Raw genomic sequence first — 15,319 nt, 5'->3', positions numbered from 1 at the left:
GGCCTGGTGGTATAATAGCAAGATATTCCCTTTTCTGCACATGATATGTGAGTATTGTATCCAAATGCTGTACCACAAACTCACTGTCTGCCCTGTGCACTTCTACTTCTGGCAGAAAGATTGTACAGTCTCTGTAGATTTGTTGTTGTACTGAGCCCATGAAATCAGTTGGGTTGATTTTGGGAATAGTCTGGGGTAAGCAATCACTGCAGTCATTTTCGCATGCTGTGCTGCCATGGCAGAGTTAGAGAATTTGCGTGTCTTCCTATAGGCCGTGTTAATGTTAATGCATGAATTGGTGTTATGTATATTCTTTTAGATCCTTTGATGGATTTATCTATGTATGTCTGCCTGAAAGGTGATTTAAAAATATGATCCTGACTGACATGGCATAATTATAAGTGACGAATTAGACTTGGCCACTAGCTTCAGTTTTTGTGACTTTTCATCCTGATCTTTGATAGAAGTTAGTTCCTGGTCTTCCAAACTCTAAAGTACCGAATAAAATGACATAGGATGATTGAAAAATCCTATGGCATGTTTCTGCAGAGACTTTACAGAAAGAGACTTCCATCTTTGATTCTGGGCTTCACTTTTTTTTCTTGGAACTCCCTCTTAAGGAACCACTATAACTTTTGTCCATGTTTGACATGTGCCAGGTATTAGAAAGCATAGACACCTTTGTAGTCTGTCTTGAATGATATCCTTTTGTGCTGCCATTTGTTACATGTGTTATTCTTAGCTTCTAAGGGCCAAAGTTGTTGCATGGCTGAGGATGTGCCATGACCTGTTCATTATAGATTAGGATCTCAGTGTGCCTTTTACTGCCTCCATGCAGGACCACATATTTCATGCTTGTGTGTGAAAAGGAATGCAGGGAGTAGGAATCATTGTCTTTAGCTGGCTTTTCTCACTAATTGGTTATACTTTTTCTCTCTTCTTTATTTTTTTTAAATGTAATGACTGTTTTGCAAATAGCTTTCCTTTTCAAAACAACTGAATCATGTTTGACCCCAGTTTTCCTTTCTCCCTGTGTCTGAATTACCTGTACCAGGTAATACAGACAGGAGACAACTCGGAACAACTAGAAAGTGATGTTGGTATGGGAATTATTGCTTTACAAACCTCTTGGAAGCTAATGAACTCTTCTTTGTAGTGCTAAGTACTTTCAAAACCATCTCTATATAGTAGTTTTGGCTCACATGTCAGGTGAATGAATGTGATTAGCACATACAGAGAAACCTATAGGTTAAGTTTTAGCTCCTTATTAGACCTTTACGAAACAAATAAGCTTGTACATAGTCTTACACACAGAGAAAACACTAGAGAGTTAATGATGAATCAAAAGAAAGCAATACAAGAAGATCTGGCAGCCTAGATAACAGTGTGTAGCCCTATCGGATAACAGGCTGAAAGCAGCAAACACACTGCTTTTTGTAGAGAAAACAGATGCTGCCACTGGAAAATGCCTCAGTTTGACATCTATGGCCAGATGGTCAAACCTGTGCCCCCTGTATATTGTAATGCATGCAAATAATTCTGCCAAGTGTAGAAAAATAGGAATAGGATCCAGTGATTGTCAGCAGTTAAACAGGATTACAGCAAATTCTTGCATACACAGCCAAGGGACATCAAGGTGTTGGTGATTTTTTATGCTGCATTTGTGACCCAATTGTGAGATCTAAGCTTTGGCCCAGCAATGCTCCTGACCTTCAGTAGCTGTTTCAGTTTAGGATGGGTAGGTACTTGTCTCAGGAGGGAGGTAACAGGCACTGGACCACTAGTATTGTGGTCTCTCAGTTGCTACTGGTAATGGATTTAATTGTTTCTCTTTTGTTCTGCTCCAGTGTACGGTCAAGGAGACAGACACCATCCACAAATTAAGCTAACCTGTTTGACTTTGAAATGGAAACGGGAACAGTTTATGATAGCATGTAGGGGCAGGAACTAAAAGCCCTGCTTCTTGAAACCTGTTCTCTGTATAGGCACTTGAACTTCTGTTGAGTCTGTCATGAGCAAACTGTTGTGAAGCCGTCGGTGCACTAAGCATAGCTGCTGAGGTGGGTTGTGAGCTAGGGTACAAACCTGGGCTCAAATCCAGACTAAATAAGAATGTGGATAACACCAGTTATTTTAAATGGGGATCTTCACACCTGTAAAGTGTCTTGAGCTGGTATGACAGCTATTAGGGGATGGTATGATATCGAAAGAGAGAGCTCTTGGATAAAACTAGTTGACTAGTTGGTGGTAATTACAGATCCAACTATATGCTTTGGAACATGGAGAGTGGCTCCAGCTGAATGGTGTGGTAAAAGTGAACTCTTAATAATTTCTTTCTTGAAGTTGCCATTGGCCGAAATGAGTTGAAACCCATTTTCCTTTCTCCCTCTAAACTTTACCTTGCTGCTTGGCATTATTAAGCAGTTGTTATGGTTATTAGGAATGCAACTGTACACTTGAGAGTCATTTTTACCTACCTAATTACCTAGTGTTTCTGTCTACAACTGGGCTAATAAGCTTTAAAAGCTATGCAAAGATTTCACAATGCTAGCTCAAAAGCTTCACAAGCTGTGCTATCCCAATTACCTTTTTGCAGTGAACATCATCCCATGAGAAATTTCAAATCCCTTACAATCTGACTGAATGTAGGCAAAATGGAAAATGCACATGGAAAAATCAGTTTGCCCAGCAGGACTTTTGCACAGACTAATTCTTAGAGAATTTTAATTTAGTTCAAAACACCTAGGATGATTCCTTTGGGTAGCAATTGCCAATTTATGCTCAATGAGAAACACAGTTTCCACAACTACCTGATTAGTATGATATACTTATTTTCTCTACAGCAGTATCCTTGATACTGTGGAATAGCTGTAAAATGCCCTTTTTTCCAGATTGTGACATATGGGTGATGGTTGGCTGCTGTAATGCTTCTTTTGATAGTATCAGATGGGATTTACTTAGAGTAGCATTGGGGGTGGGGGGAAGTTCTGTAACCTCATCGTCGAAGTTACAGTCAAGCATGAAATGAGAATGGAATTCTACTGTTTTAGGCATAGATTTGCAGATTACAAGAGTTAATTGGTGATTAGTTATTCAGAAAATATGGTTCTACATCATAAATGTATGTACACAGTGATTGATCTCTGGTTTGAACAATTCATATGCATGTGGAAAAAACTTCACAAAGTGTTCAATATAGAACAGTGTGCAGATAGTTTATGCTGGATTTAGATCCTCAGGGTGAACAATCCTTGAATGGAATTGTATTTTTAAGTAAGGAACTTTATAAAGTTAGGAAATATTCCTAAGATGGTAAAGTATTCCCCAGAAGTCAATAGAAATGGTGACTAAAATTGGTTTTATTTACATGGATTCTATCCCACCACTACTTTTTCAGGACTAGTGTCCCATTAAGTTGAAATTTACTCTTCTCCAACTTCATTCCTGCTTCCGCCATTGAAATAAGAGGTAATTATTCCTGGATCCGGTGCTCTTTTCAGTTTTTTTTTCCTTTTGGCTTGAGTTTGACCTTTTTAGGTGGTGCAGTTTATTCAGGACTGCTTTGATGTCAGTAGTGCTCCCTTCCTGCAGCTTTATCCAGTCTAATACCTTGAGAACCAAGTTAAGGAACTTGTGCAAACTTGCTGAGGTTTCTATCATTCAGAAATCATTCAATTGTATGCAAAATACTGAGGAGAAAATATAAATTGTGAAGGTCTATTTAATTACAACTGGGAAACAGAGGGAGCTGGACAGATTGTGGCTTTTAATTCTCAGCACCGGCTATGCGAGCTAAAGAATCTCAGTCCTCCCAGAACTGATTATAATACATCTGATGTAGCACTGCCATCTCAGAGATTTCTGAAATATGTGAATTTTGCAGGAAAATTGGAATAAAAAGACTGAATTTGGACATAGGTCTGTGTTCTCTGTTTTTTTAACTCCATCTGCTTGGCCTGTGTGCATATATATGTGTATGCACACTTAGAAGTACGCTTTGTGTGGTTGAAAGCTTGCTTGTTTATTTTCCAGCTGCATCATTTGATCTAATAAAAGGTATTATGTCTCCCAATAAATCTTGCCTGGCTTATATCCTTAGGCTATTGTAGCTACAACAGCGTTAGTCAATTTGCCAGCTTTTACACATATATTGCAGCCAGGTTGTGGAGAAGCATAACATAAGATAGAGAGAATTTGATACATTAGGTGATCGACTACATGTTCGTATTTAGATTACTTTTAGTCTGTCTACTGTGAAGAGTTGGCAGCCAGGACAGAGCAGGAATAGCTGGAGAAGCTGCACAGCAGAAGGAGTAGGAAGGCTACTTGTTTATTTTTTAGCAAATAAATGTGCAATTTTGCAATTTAATTTTACATTCTGCATGTGAAAAAATCAAATTCTAAAAAGCTGTCTCTTCACAGCTTTCTGTGTTGAGCAGTTTTCAAATTATTAATTAATAGAATAGGAAATGTTTCTGGAATGCTTAATCTGAATAATAAACAAGCAGAATAATTTACCACTCACCCTTTGCTGAACACAGTCTCAACATTTTCAGTTAAAAGCTACATTCTGCTGCTGTTCAGTGACGGCTGTATTATGTGATGTTTTGACAATAAGAATTACCAGCAGGAAATTCAAAAAGCATTCAGTAGCTCCATTTTTATATTACATACAATTTATTATTTTGCTAATAGCCTTTATAGTGAAGTAACATAGAAGTCCACCCAGATATTAGGCTTAATGTCCCTGAAGGCAAAGACAGAATGGAATGTAATTGTTTGCTTTCATATATAACAATATTTATAATATTAATTCATTAGTGGATGAAGTGAGGGATACCAAATCCTGTCCAAGATTTTTATATCACTTGAATTTAAATGTAGTTAACAGCACGGTGTGGAATCAGTGATACAATAACCAACCTGTGATGGGCTTTGGCAGGGACGTTTTTCAGATTTATAGGAATACAATAATGTTTTGCTCTATTTTTCAACCTTTTTTTTTTTTTTAAATACATTATGGGGGAGAAGGGTATATGATGTAGGACTCAGACAACAGACACAGCCCTGAAACAACTGAACAACAGAGAAAAGGTTGTGTTTGCTTTCTCAGGGCTGAATGCCTAATTGCTTTTCTTTATTATGCCTTTGTTTTGGTTTTTCTGCACAGTTGATTATCGCAGCAATCTTTATGCCATCCGCCAGTGTGGCCTATCTTTTCTAACTGTGGAACTGGAGCTTGTTCTGGGCTCTAGGTGTGGGCTGCACCATGACCTTCTGGGTCTGAGTGCTTGCTCATGGCTGCCACTACATGTTCTTCTCTTCAGCCTCCTTTGAGACGGTTGGTGAGCCAAGTTGGGCTGCCCTATGGGCTCTTTTGGCTGCCAGTTGGACCAGCCTGCTGTATCAAAGTGATTCCACATAAGAATTTAGTTTACTGAAAGAATGTTCTTCTGATGTTGAGCCAGGAAGAATAGCCATTTTCTTCTCTTGCTTTTTAAATCTCCAATCTATTATTCCCCCTCTACTCTGCCTTGGTGAGGCTGCACCCGGAGTGCTGTGTCCAGTTCTGGGCTCCCCGCTTCAAGGACAGGGAACCACTGGAGAGGGTGCAGCAAAGGGCTACCAAGATGATTAGGGGATTGGAACACCTCTCTTATGAAGAAAGACTGAGGGATTTGGGTCTCTTCAGTTTGGAAAAAAGATGGTGGAGGGGGGGCCTTATCAACACTTATAAATACTTAAAGGGTGGGTGTCGGGAGAATGGGACCAGGCTCTTTTCAGTGGTGCCCGGGGACAGGCCAAGAGGTAATGGGCACAAACTTGAGCATGGGAAGTTCCACCTAAACATGAGGAGAAACTTCTTTACTTTGAGGGTGGCAGAGCACTGGCACAGGCTGCCCAGAGAGGTGGTGGAGTATCCGTCTCTGGAGACATTCAAAACCCATCTGGACATGTTCTGGTGCAACCTGCTCTGGGTGACCCTGCTCTGACAGGGGGTTGGACTAGATGATCTCCAGAGGTCCCTTCCAACCCTATGATTCTATGATTTTCTCTTTTCTTTCATTAATTAGGGAATGCCGTAGACAAATCAGAGTAGAATATCCGTCATGGGATAGACCTTGATGCCCTTTTACCTCTCAGATGTCCTTCAAACTAATTTGGACAAAAATAAACACTGGAATTTTCTGTCCTGAGTGCTTCAGACATGATCGGTCACCGAATACCTCAAATGGGTATTTTGTCATTTGGCTTCTTCAAGTCAGGAGGATAAAAAATGGATGCTGTCGGTTGAAAGCACTCTAAATAGCTTAATAGCCATTACCTTAGGCAGTACCTTTTACTCTTCATTTTGTCTTGATTCCAAAATATGACTTTATCTTTATCATCTGTTGACTACTTTTTTCAGATTTGCACTCTCAGAAGATGAAGGTGCCTTCCTGTACCCAGAATAGCTCCCACAAATCTGCCTGAGAAAGTATTTTAGAAACGCATCAGTATAAATCATTAAATATTTGTACCAGGGGGGCATACATAACCACCCATTAAGTGAATGATACTTCTTTTCGGTGTCTGGCCTGGAAAAGATTTGAGTATATTGATGCTGTTAAGTGGAGTACTGATCTTTGGCTTCTATTCTTTTCACTGTGATATATGCAAATATAACCCATTCCTTCAGAAGGAGAATGCATAACAATGTGGTTAAAAGCAGTTAGTATCAGAACATGTTATTTTCTCAGAATCTAACATGCTATTTAATAACCACAATAGGTTGCACATAAGTGCACCATGTGTCTGACTGTTTATAGCCAGGGATCTAAAAGCATTTGTGGACAATATTTTGTGAACAATATGCAATAGCACCTACAGGGGAAGAAATTTTATTTTAATTTTAATTCATCTTTCTCTGTTTGAAAATCCTTTTTTTTTTTTTTTTCACAAGCATCTGGAGGTATTAGGAGTAAGTTCTGGTGACTGAGATACTTATTAAAATCTCTGAGGACACAAATCACCTTGTTTTTTAACTTGAAAGTTAGTGCCCAAGACTTGGCTCTCAAATCCCATTTTAAAAACTAAAATATAAAAATTGAATTCTTAATTTAAGGTGCTTTGCCACAGATACCAGAGTTCAAATAATATAATAAAATTTTTATAATTTTATATTCTTAGATTTCTAATAGTATACTTCCTTGGCAAAAAGACTGAGCGCCTAAGTGGCCTTCTTGAAGTGCTTAAAAATTACAGGAATTAGAGCAGCAGTTAGGTGATAGGAACTGGTTTTGAGAGCGTTCTGGAAGTTGTTTTGAGCAAGACTTTCACATTTTAGGCTCTACTAACCCGTTTTGGAGACTTACAATGCACAATCTGACCACTGTTCTGTCAGATCCTACGGAATATTGCAGAGGAATTTTCTGTGTGATTTTCATGCTGAGCTGAGCAACCCACTACTTACCTTGGACACGCACCGAATAGAAATAGCGCTTTTTTAGGTGAAACTATAAAATGAACCCACTCACAGCTGCAGCTGCGTGAGCAGGCATGTGCATACACTAACAGATGGTTGGGTGGCAGAGCTCTGTGGGGGCATTCAGGGTCGTCCAGATCATCCTGTGCAGAAGTGCTAGGACCTCATATAATGGTGCAGAGTGATTTTTACTGACTTATTCTGACAACTCAGTATTTTTTTTCTGTACAAAAGTAATAGAGATGGCATGGCGGACTGAAGAAAAAGAAATCAGGATGGTAGAGACAGAAAATCCTTGAGATGGCTAGGAACAGTCAAGCTTGAAGAATACGGTTTTTTGTTTGTTTCTTGTGATTGTTTGGGGGATTCGTTAGTACAGGCTCTGAAAAGGCAGTTTGTACAAAATTTGAAGCATGAATATTTTGTCCAATGGAAATTGGGAGTTGCACTAATTTACATATGAAACCAAGAACAGGACTGAGTGCCTGTGCATCAAGCACAGAAAGGCATTTGGCTGACAATCACCTAAAATGGATACTGCGTGCTGGAACAACAGAGACAGCAGCAGCAGACTGTGCTACATGTACATTATCTGCACCAATCCTGGTGCCTTCATGATCTGTATACCATTAGAGGAGTGAGTGATTGCTTCTGTGTGTGACCAGATGTTTTGTTTGAAGACCATTAATCAAATTTCCCAAGGCAAAAGAAACATTAGGCAATTAATGAAGATATAATACTAGTCTTGCAAAAGGGTTCTGACTACACTAATTAATCAAACCAAGTTGGAAGATTTTGTTCAAGGAGCTCTGAAACACTCTCTGATTTACTTCAGAGGAAAGAGCTGTGAGTATTGCAGAGGAGATGTGTACTATTCAAAACACCCATTTTGCACTCATGTCCGCTGCTGATGTGATGGATTGTGTGTTAGAAAGCCACAGTGAAATCAAGATTTTTTTTTATAGTCACAAAGGCCTTTGTAATGACTTGCAGTTGAGTGATACAAGGAAGCCCATCTTTCTCTCTGCTGAAATAGAAGAAAAATGCTTTGGATTTTGAAGGTGAAGCCAGGCTGCTGTTTTAATTATTCATTTTAGGGGAGTATGGAAAGAATATACAATTAGGAAGAGCTATATCAATGATTATGCTCATTATTTTTAATGTTTAATGCAACAGCAAATATGCAAGGATCCATAGGCTGAAGGCCCTTTCTTATGGACTTTGAACACTTCCTGATGAGGGAAATGTTGCTGTGTCACTAAGAATTTTAAAACTGCGGAAGAGTCTGAAAAAAGTTAAAAATCAGGCAGCAGTAGAGCAGTAACTAACAAAGATTACTGTCTCAAAGGACAAGCCTTTCTTAGATTCCTCTGCTGCATGACAATAGGAACAGAGGCTTTTTATGATGAGAATCTGTTCCCACCTTTATTATAAGGTGCTATATATTATTATAAGGATGTTAACTTCAAGGGAAGGGAGGCGTGTATCCACTGCTGCGTCTTCTTGTCAGTCCTGCAAAGGGGAAGTGTGTTCATAGCTGTTAGCCTGTGGGAACTTCCTTATATATATTGATAATTGAAAGTGACTCATGGCAGTAGTTACTTGAAAATTTCAATAGGAGGACAACGATGTTGGAGGACACTGCGTGTTTTCTCATGATGGGCACAGGCAGACTCTTTGAAGGCCAAAGTGAGAGGTTCTTCAGGTTGATAGGAGCATGATAGCAACCTTCATCTGGTGCTGAAGGTAACAAGGATAGTTCTGTTAGTTATTTTTTATTAGAAAGCTTTTGAAACCAGCTCTAATTAGAACCCCTATTTCTCAGTATGTTGTCTGGAGGGCCCGGACATATAAGTTTATCAGAAGCCTCTGTTGTCAGCCATGCAGGAAATAAAGTAATTGGAAATAGAAGATCAGATAATTTGAAGAATATGTTAAAGAGAAGTAACCATTAGGTATGAAAATAAGTAAGAAAAGATCTCATGACATATTATCAACTATAAAGGTCAGGAAAATTAATGAAATATTGTTGTAAGTTTTCAGACTAACAGTTAATACACAAATGGGTGTACTTGTTTCCTTGGTTATTGAAGCACATTTTGGTTGATGTGTCAAGTGACTTCCCAGAAACTGGCCTGACTGTTTGGATAGGCATCGTCTGGAGATCTCTCCAGAGAAAATTACTATGTAGGAGATAGAGAAAAAGTTCATTAATCAAAAGGATCTAAAACACTTGAAAATGGAAAGCCTGCAGTCAAAGACTCAGTCAAGGTTAAACAAATACCAATCAGAACTAAAGGGCGAACATTGGCTGTAGCATATTTTCTCCAAAAAAGACAGTCATGAGCATAAAATATCATATGATGGTTAAGGGGAAGATACCAAAATAAACGAACATGACTGAGAGGCTAACTTGACTATTTGCTTGGGAAAGCTGCAAGATGTATGTTTCCATAGAAACAAAAATGACAGATTTATTTAAATGGTTTCTCCATGGGCCAGAGTCTTTTCTTACTGCCTAGAGACTGTTCATTGGCAATGGATAGAACAGGCAGGTGCCAAACTGATGAAATCATCACTGGTAATGAAACCATTAATTGAGATGGAAGTCTTGCAGAGGAAGGTGTCGCAGTAGCTGGTACATATGGAAAAATAAATACGCTATCATGCAGTGCTCAGCCTTCTTTGACAGTCTGTCTTTTTAAACTCTGTTAATTGGTCTAATAAAAGATATTACATCTTCCCACAAACTTTATCTTCGTTCCATTGTTAGATTATAATGGACTGAACATTACCATTTGAAAAAAATAGTTGCTATTTAGTTGTAGCTGTTATAGTTATTTATAGCACCTCTTTTCTTCCTGAGATCTTTCAGAAAAAAACAGAAACACTGATTTTTCTTCAGAAAAGAACATGAAAGTGTAAAAAATAATTATATATATATACACACACACAAATATCTATGAAGAAAAAGCTCATATAGTTTATTGAAAACCTTTTAAAAATTTGCACTGATTTTTCAGTACATATTAAGGTGGTGGAAGGACATTTCTAGAGCTTACCTCTGTAGCATAGGATTAAAAGATTGGGCAAAGTGTTAAATAATATTTGGCAAAATTTTTTTAGGAATCACTTAGTGCCAACAACATTGTATCTTCTACATCACCATCTGATGAAAATGTGAGATTATTCTTAGCATTTTCAAGCTTAGAGTGGTGAATATTCTAACCTTTTTTGAGGGTTTCTCTTACACACTGGATCTTTTAGGTACTTCTAGATGTGGACTTCTAGAGAATAAAAACACCTGAAAGCAAAAGTGTGTCATTTGGGTCCCAGTGGCAATATAAATATTATAAGAAATTGCTTTAATTTTTCTTAATCCTTTTTCTTCTCAGGATGGATCCCTGGATAGGATTATGCTAAAGGGAGATGTTAGGGTAGTTAACAGTAAGCTTCCCTGGATAAAAAGTAAATTGTATTTGTCCAATTAATTTCCTTGTAGGTGAATTTACTTAGACAAGTGAGAAGTTTAAAAAAAATAGATGATTGTTTTGTGTCCATTCATGCAGTTATATGAGTATGCAGTATACAGAGTATACATGCATGTATTCATGCAGTATACAGAGCAATACATGAAATTCCCCAAATCCCATTTTGATTTTAGACACCAATGGGCAGACAAAGGAGCTGGTTGAACAGTCACTAAGCACATGGATATATACCGAGCCCTTGTTAAGGCTTAGTACCAGTATCCTCTCTTGGAAGAAAGAAATGTAGTTCACTGTAATAGTGACTTCAGTGTGTCTTTTCTAGAGATCCCATGTCTAAGGATTGCTCTGTCAGTATAAAAGGAGTTATAAAGCAGGCATGAATTTTTGTGCCTATATGCAGTGCAACTGCAAAATACAGAGGAAATGAGAAAAAGAAAAAATAAGATCCTAAATCTCAAAAGAGAGGAAAATATGCTGAAAAAGGTACCAGATGAAATTAGAGATACAAGTATTGGGCCAGAATTTCACATCATATCTATGTAAAGCTAATGTAACCAGAAAAACATATAATATAGTGGTGGTTTTTGATGATGTACCATCACCATTTTCTTCCAGGTTCCCACTGTAGCTCTAGTGTGAATTTTTTTTTGTATCTTTTTTTCAGTATTTTTCTAAAAGCTTGGCAAACTATATGTCATGGCTGCTCTGCTACTGTTACTGAATAACATGCTAATAGTGGAATGATGATCAGAAAAGAAAAGATATTCTGAGTTGTTTTGGTTGGGTTTTTTTGTTTGGGGTTCCCCCCCACCAAGTAGTACTTGAATCCTATCATCTAGCAACTAAACAAAAATAGAAATTATGTGAAGTCAGTTTTGATATGTGACTAATACATTGGACAAGAACCAACTCAAACTGTGACCTCGCTTTAGCAGGGTTGTTAGAGTTTATATTGTTAGAATATAAAAAAACCCGCAAACATATTTTTTACACAGAAAGGACTAGTGTTACCCTTACTTTGTTCAATGTTTAATGGTTTTAGGTTTTCTAGTCCCAAGCAATTTTTTTTCACATAGATCATATCAACTCTTCCACAGATTCTGTATGAGACGGATAGTTGATAGGGCACATCATTTTGTCTTAATTGTTCTGATTAAATAATGTTATGTTTTTCATCATCTAGGTCTGCGGTATTCCAAATTCAGAAATGTGCTACTGACGCATTTGAGGAAGGATTAGAGCGTATCACCCAATATATGCAAGTCTGAAATGAGAGAAGGTTGCATCAGGATACTGTTGGCAAGGTAATTTTTATCATAGCCTGACACACCTGTCTATACAGCTTACTCCAATTAGTATTTATAAGTTGATCTGTTAAAGGTCATGGATGTTGCATTCTTGTTACGAAGTTAAATCCTAGATAAAATGTATTGCATGAAGCTACAGTGTTCATTATTTCACACTGAGATTTTTTTTTTCATCTTTAATTAATCTGTATGTCACTGGAATACGTCAACTCTACTCTGAGTTGGAATATTTTTCAGGCTAAATCAGCAATATTGTCATATGCTTAAATAGTTTTATTTTTACATTTCAGAAATGTATACATTATCATTTGATAAAATTAACAATCCTGTAATTCTAACTGAAGCAAAGCTACAATACATACGGTTATTTCTTTGAAGTCCATGGAGTCAAGATATTATCGTGGATATTTATCTTTATCTTTCTGGCAAACTGGTGAGACTGAAGAGGAGGAGAAAGAAAACAGGGAAAGCCAAATCTAGACTTATCAAACTTCGCAGCAAAACTTCCTTTCACGATTGGGACCAAAGTTTCATGAAAGGTTCTAGCAACATTATTAATAACTGGATATTATTCCTTTTCATACTGTTTCTATGCAAAACTACTATACCACCTTGATTCTGTCAGCTTCTGCTTTCTCTTGTCTTTGATACCCTAATGATTTATGGAACACACTTGAATTTAAATTCATGTACAGTCAAGTTGAATTGATTTATTTTACTATATGAGTAATAAGCTTGTCCCACATATTCTTCAACATGAGATCTTTGTGTATTTTAAATGTACACAACTAATACAGGAATGTACTTAAAACCAAACAAAAATTCTGATACAAGAAAACATTCCTATCCATAAAAACATACAGTTACATATACCTAGGACTCACTGAATTTATAAAATTGGATAACATGTTTAAATATATGCTTCATTCCACGTTTTAATAGGGATGGTCTTAAACACATACGTAAGTGTTTTCTCTAGCTGAGTCCCAACAGAGTATAAATTAAAGTGTGTAGGTAATAGACTTTCTAATGCTATTTCTAAATTGTGTGTCTCGGTGTTTACATGATTCCCTGTTAAGACAAGTCTCAAGTGCAAGCCAGGTTTCCCTTTCCTCCGTTTCTTGCTTTCCATTGGAAGGAAATGCATAGGAAGATCAAAGGACAGCTAAGGCATGTCAGTCTAGGTGGTAGAGTGTGTCAAGGAGCACATCTATCTATCTTGTGGCTGTATGGAGTAAGATTGTTCAGGTGTTCATCCACAAAAGTATATGATGAATTTACTAACCCAGAAATATCCGCACTGTTACTTTTGTGGAAATGTGAAGGAAAGTATGACTTCAGAAGATACTAAAGAAGTACATGGTTGGATAATGAGTAATTATAGTGCTGAAATTGTTCAGAATAAAAGCTTTTTGTGAATTCCATCGTGAACATCTAGAAATTCTGTTTTATGATTAAAGATTGAGATAACCAAACCAAAATGAATCTACTGGTATTTATTAATCCTCATTCAGTAAGCCTTTTCCATCATTCTCCAGATACTTTTGTGTGTCTCTTTTCAGAGCCCTTACTGCAGTATAAATGGAATTGAAGTTTAGTTATGTGAAGTCACTTTGCATTCATTTTCTGTGATGACACTATTTACACTGTTTATTATTTGTCTCTTGTTAATTTGCATCCCTTCTCAGCATTTCTACAGATGAAGTAATTTAGTGCAGTAACTGACACAGAAGTTGGCCTTTACAGGGTGTATTGTGCATGCAAAGCCAAGCCTGCTGGTTCAGAGAGTGCTAGGAGATTGAGATGTGAACAGCCCAAAGCCCACATTTTATCTAGAGTCCTTCTGTCAGGCACAATCACATCAGTCAGATCATTACCAGTATATTAATGTATGTAGCAAGCCAGCTAATAGATCTTAAATGTCTTCCTTTATCATTAGAGCTTTGTACCCTATGTAACATGCACGTCCTTTCCAGCAGGAAGAAGCATGTTACAAGAGACATGAATCTTTTCATGTCAATAAAATTAAGGAATTTGCATTATAATCTCAGTTTTGACACTGGCTTTCTTATGGTTTTGGCATACTATTTATTTTGACTTCTTGTTGCCTTTCACAATTATCTGCATCACAATTAGATATCAGAGCAGAAACACATCAGGGCTTTGACTGGGAAAAGCGTGTGCTTTGTTATGGTAGATCTCTTTTTGGTCTTTGATATCTAGTGTTGACAAGGATGCAAGTTATTTTGGAGTAAATGAGGTTTCACTTTGTCCCTTTATCATGATGACTTCTAGTTGACTTTTTGTTTTTTTCAGCATTTATGTGACTCAGAATGAAGCAGCTGAGATTCACTAGGGCAAGCAGAAGTCCCCTTTGTTCCCTGTTGCTCTGATGAAGCAGGGCACTGTTCCTTTGCCTTGTAAGGACACACTTTAGTGTTTACAAGAAACTTCCCGAGATGAGGAAACTTTTAAGTCACTCTTGATATCCTGTCACTGGAGAAAAAGGGAGTAGTGACAGCCTATGATTTGTCTCAAGACAAGAAATAACCTTTGAATAATTGGTCTCATTAGACAGAGACTTGTTGTTATGGTAATATTATCATCCCGGTTGATGCAGAAAACTGAACGGGGTCATAAAACAACAATTACAAGACGTGTCAGAGTGAAAGAATTGGGTAAGAAGTAGTCTTTCAGGAAGTGACTGTTGGCAGGTTTCCCAGGAAGCTTCTAACCCAGAGATGCCTGATTCACCTAATCCCTTGCTGCAGCCCACATAGCACAACAATAATTGCCTGCTTACTGAATGAGGATCTTGAGATCAAGACCATTCACCGAATCCTGAATGCTCCCTATTCAGCTAGGAGATTGTTTTCTCTCCCTGGCCCATTCAGGGACAGGTTGACTTTATCCTATAGGCCCTTAGGGCTCCGATTATGATACTGAAACCTTTAAAAATGTTCAGAAGTTTGTGAATGATGTGATTATACTGTGTATATGCAGTACATGGCATCTTCAGAAAGATGGGAAGGGAAGATTTTGAAGTTGGTGCTTTT

General features: G+C 37.6%; 1 long non-coding RNA gene across 1 annotated transcript in view; it reads left to right on the top strand.

The window, feature by feature from the left end:
• Positions 1-15,319, top strand: part of LOC128908307 (uncharacterized) — a 139,213-nt gene that overhangs the window by 33,299 nt on the left and 90,595 nt on the right. Inside the window, exon 2 of the long non-coding RNA XR_008465900.1 lies at positions 12,140-12,260. This is a non-coding gene — a long non-coding RNA (uncharacterized LOC128908307). The remainder of the gene's footprint in view (positions 1-12,139; positions 12,261-15,319) is intronic.

Source organism: Rissa tridactyla, chromosome 4, assembly GCF_028500815.1.
Source record: "Rissa tridactyla isolate bRisTri1 chromosome 4, bRisTri1.patW.cur.20221130, whole genome shotgun sequence".
Taxonomy (NCBI): Eukaryota; Metazoa; Chordata; class Aves; order Charadriiformes; family Laridae; genus Rissa; species Rissa tridactyla.
Note: the sequence above shows the minus strand (reverse complement) of the source record. Positions and strands in the feature narration are given on the sequence as shown.